Source organism: Arachis ipaensis, chromosome B03 (assembly GCF_000816755.2).
Source record: "Arachis ipaensis cultivar K30076 chromosome B03, Araip1.1, whole genome shotgun sequence".
NCBI lineage: Eukaryota > Viridiplantae > Streptophyta > Magnoliopsida > Fabales > Fabaceae > Arachis > Arachis ipaensis.
In genome coordinates this window covers 103,790,787-103,795,966 of record NC_029787.2, presented here as the reverse complement: position 1 = coordinate 103,795,966, position 5,180 = coordinate 103,790,787, and positions in this window count along the sequence as shown.

The following is a 5,180-nucleotide window of genomic DNA, read 5'->3' as shown; positions in this document are numbered from 1 at the left end:
ATATATATATTATCAAACTAAAAAGTTTAGATCAAACTAGAAATCTAAGGTATATACAAGCAAAAGTGCAAAGTGCAGAAACAGAAAAGTACTCAAGACAACTAATATATACAAGAATCCAAAAGTGCAACAAAGTAGAAATGCAAATACTGAAAAGTAAAACAAAAATAAAAGCAAAAGTGTCTAAATGGTTCACCAAAATATAACTCTGCCGATGAAGGTGACCTCCCCACACTTAAATAACAGCATCGTCCTCGATGCTTCTAGATCAGGCTGGGTGAGAAGGGTCATCGCCCACTGGTCCACTGTCAGCTGCAGGTGTCTGTGACTGTGTCAGCTGCTCCGGCTGAGTCTCCTCATGCTGTGCACTCTCATGCTGGTCCTCATCCTGATGGTCCTCCTCTTCCTCCTCAGAGTGCTCCGAGAGTGTGTCAGGTTCAGAGGGGATGTCAGTACGCACAGAAGTCATAATCAGCTTCAGATGTGCATAGTGGCGCTTGTTGTGACGCTCCAACTGCTCATAGCGTCGCTGATTGCAGTGCTCCATCAGATCAATGCGCTCAAAAAGGCACTACACAAGGTGGTAAACTGGATGAGAAGTGGATGATGGTGCTGCTGAAGTAGGCGGTGCTGAAGGTGCTGCTGAGGATGTAGCCGCCTCAGTGGGAGTAGTAGTAGGTGGTCTGTGGCCTAGAGGTCCAAACCGCTTGCCGTGCGGAATGACCTTTTTGCAGTCAACAATTGGTGGTCTCTCATCCTGGGGCTCCTAGGATATCTCAGTGCGAATATCCATCTGAGTGATCAAATACGGGAATGCCAAGGTGCCTCTGACATGTACTCGAGACATATACTTCCTGATGAGTCTTAGAAGGTATAGGTCCTTTCCTTCCAAGACACACCAGATGAGAAGGATCATAGCTGCAGGCACCTCTGACTCATGAGTACTAGGCATGACATAATTGCTCAGTATCTGTTGCCACAGCCTAGCCTCATCATTGAGATAATCAATCTTGATACCCCGTGGAGTTTCCTTCGACTTTTCCATAGTCCACGGAACATCAGGATGAATGGCTATAGTACGCAGGACGGCATCCCAATCAAAACTCATAAATCGAATAGCTTCCTCGGCCTTCTGAAAACCATCTGTATCATCTGTTTTAGGCCAGAACTAGAGGATATCTTGTATTGCCTCCTCTGTGACCAAGATCTGTTTGCCCCTAAGCTGAACTGCATCAAGGATCGTCTGATAATAGTTGGAATAGAACTCACGGACCCATGATGCATTCACATCCGCCAGATCCCTATCCAGAAATACCCAACCTCTTTGTTCAATCTGATGTTCAGTATACTTCCTCAAATCGGTTGGTATTCTGAGCTTCTTTTCCAAGTAGAGTTTTCATTTTTCCACAAATACTGAAAACCTGAGTTCACAGTAAAGATTGGCAAATTTGACTGAGTCGGAAGTAGGTACAAGTTGATCCAGCCTTTTCTTGATCACTAAATTTTTTTTCACACAAAAATTCATCTGATAGAACAACAGATGACTGTCCTCTCTTCCTTTTACTGGAGCTGGCCTTAGCCTTGCCTTTCCCTTTCCTATCAGATATCTTGAAAAATAGAATTCTCAAGGTATAGATGATCAAATCAAAGCAGAGAAACAAAAAGACAAACAATATACAAATAAGACAAACATAAGAGAAATTGAAACTAAAAGTTTATATAAGATGGATACAAAAGTAAAAAGGCACTAATAAGCACAACTTGAAAGAACCTCAAATAGAAAGGAACAAGACTAGGCCAAATTGAAAGTTTATGAAACAACTTCAATGGTCAAGGAGAAGTTAAAATTGAAACAGGACCATGAAGAAGGAAACTTGGAACCTAACTTGAAAGAAAAATTAAACATAAAAGAGGTTCAAAATTCATTGGTCAACAAGGTTCTAATTGACATAGAAATCCGTTAACTAGTTCCTTGTCGTCTCCAATTATGTAATTCGAATAAAGGGAATTAAAGAAGAGCGGAAATGCCAAACAATCAATTCATGAATTGAATTTGGCAATAATCAAGTAGGACTAAAGTCAAAATGTGCCAAATTCAGTTCACAATTGGAAATTAATAGCATAAAGATTTCAGAAAAATTCGGCAGCATTCTGGCAGTAAATTGAACGTTCCCAGATTAAAAACAGCAGCAAAACAACAACTCATATGAATTCAGAGCAAGTCAGGCAAATGAGCAACAATGAACAAAAGCAATGGATTTAGGCAACATTCTTTCTTTTGAATTCAACAACCATTCCACAAGTAAGCAAGATGAATTCAGATAAATTCACATAATTGAATCCGACAATCAAGTTCAAAATGAAACAAGAACACAACAGCAATAGCAACTTAGAATCAGACATTAAGCAAAATCGTCATCACTGCAAACAGTTCATAAATTGCTCATATCAAATAACAATCATCAGCAAGAGGAAAACAGCAAGAACAACTATGCAGCAGCATCAACAAACCAAATTAACACAAGGGCAAGTCATCCGGCAACAAACAAACCAATTACAAAAAAGAAAAGCAACCGTTTCCAAACAGCAGCGGCAGTCAAGACAAGCCTAAAGAAATCCACTAACCAAGCCAGATAGCATAAACAACAAGAATTCAAACCAAAATCCACTACAAAATCAATTAACTACCTAACCACCTATAATCAACTAACATGCATTTCTAACTAAATTAAGCTAAACAAAATTTAACTAGCAGTAAATGACTGAAACAGAACTCAATTAAAGAAAAACGTGAACCTGGGAAGCAAAATTGGGACAGAGGAAGAGAAGGGACAAGAGAAGGGGAAATGGAAGCAGAGGGATGCCGGCCCAGAGGTGGCAGCTGCAACAGCGGCGTAGTGGCTGGCTGTGGCGGCCACTGGTGGTGGCAGGAAGAGGAAGATGGAGCGAGAGAGGAGAAGAGGAAGAAAGAGGGAGGAAGGGTAAGAACGGGGTTGTCAGCGGTAGTTCGGGGTCGCCGGAGCTGAGTACTGGTGGCAATAGGGTTCTGTGAGTTTTAAGAAGAAAATAGGGGAACGTTGGAGGGAAGAAGGTGGAAAAGGGGACGCGAATTGGCTAGGGTTCACGCGCCAGGGGTGTTATCGCATTTAAGTCCACGCGTACGCGTGGATCACGCTTGAGCGTGGAAGAGAGAAATAGGCATCGACGCGTACGTGTCAGTGACGCGTACGTGTCAGCGATGCGAACGCGTGAAGTGAGAGAAATGAGGATGACGCGTACGCGTAAAGAACGCGTACGCGTGGATGAAAATTGTGCAAAACGCATAGTTTCAGCACACTTGGCGCACAACTCTGTTCAATTTGTACTGGGGCAGCATTTACTATGACACGTGCGCGTCGGTCACGCCTACGCGTGGGAGGCCAGAAATGAACAGGATGCCGCGTTTGGGACGCGCACGCGTGGATGGAGTTGTGCGCCTGGCACTCCACCCGCACGATTCCAGCGTAACTCTCTGTTCATTATACTAGAGAGTGAAATTAGCATCGATGCGTAAAAGTGACAGGCTCCCCTTTTTTTTTAACGTTTCTTCAGAAATAACAGGCTACCAAAGCAATGCCAAACATGATTAAGCAAGTGAAACCATAATTTAAACTAAATAAACATAACTAAAAATAAAAATTTAACTTATTACCAATGTAAACAAAAGAGAAAATAGGAAGAATATACCATTGTGAGGTGTCTCCCACCTAACCCTTTTAGTTAAAGTCCTTAAGTTGGACATTTGGTGAATTCCTTGTCCATGGTGGCTTGTGCTTGAACTCATCTTGAAACTTCCACCAACTCTTGGACTTCCAATAAGCTCCAACATTTTCAAGTGAATTCACCAAGACTTGATGAAGTTCTTCACAAGCTTTGAGCTTCCAAAGTTGATCCTCTTGTATGCCAGGATCCCAAATCTTGTTTCTACACCCGTCTTTAAGTGGATCATCATTGTTCCAACCGGGTGGCAAGCAATCCAAATTCTCAATGAAGTACCAAACTCTTCTCTTAGATCCAACCAATTGATCACTAGTCTAACCCTTGCATCTAGCTCTTGAAATCTCAACCTTAATGAGTCTTGATTTGCAACTCCAACCACTAAACATTCTTCTCTTATGCTTAATTCCACAAAGCTTCCTAAGTTGACCATCTGTTTCAAGCATACCATACTCAAGTGGGACAATAAAGCTAATAGATATAAGTTTTACCTACTTAAATGAAGGAGTAGACGGCAACCTAGGTAGAGAAGTCTCCAACGATCTTGACAAAGCATATTCCACTCCCGTCCATCCTTTTCGAAGGACTTCCACCTTTTGAAGAGATTCTTCACATTCAAGCTCTTTCTCACCGGATTCATCCAACTCTTCTCTATCACTCAAATCATAAATATGAGGTTGAGATAAATCTACCTCAATATTGCTTTCAATTTCATTGGGAGAAGGCTCTTCTAACTTAAGAATTTCACTTGTGGATGAAAATTCATGACTAGGATGGCTTGATTCATGATCATCATCACCAAGAGAACTTGCTTCTTGATCTATTCCGTCCAATTCTTCATAGGGAATATGTCTTGGAGGTTGTGCACTACCCTCCTCAACATCAAATGCAAGCTTCTTGGAGGAATACTCTACAACTCTAGATTCTTATGGAGGTTCAGCATCTCCTAAGTCTTCAACCACTTCTTCCTCTTCATCAATTATGGCTTCCTCCAATTGTTCCAATACAAAGCCACATTTCTCACTTTCCACCGGAGCTCCTAATCTCTCCTTCATACTACCTTCTTCGTTAGATTCTCCACATGTAGCCATGGGAGTTCCTTGAGTGTTGAAGTGTAGTGAGGCTAAATTATCTACTACCTCGGTCAAGGTAGCTATAAACTCTAGTGTCGTCCGCTGTATCTCTCTTTACTCTTGAAAAAGAACACCAAGAGTGTCATCCATTGGAGATTGGAGTGGATATGAGGGTTCATTGTTTGGGAGAAAAGGTTCATGATAGGAAGGTGGATCATCATGATAAAAATGTTGTGGTTCAACACTCTCCATCTTTTCCACTTGTTGCACAATACACTCATCCGTAGAAATGCTTTGTTCATTGCATGAGTCCCATAAGTCAAACTTTAGACGGATGGTTGCTTGAAGTTG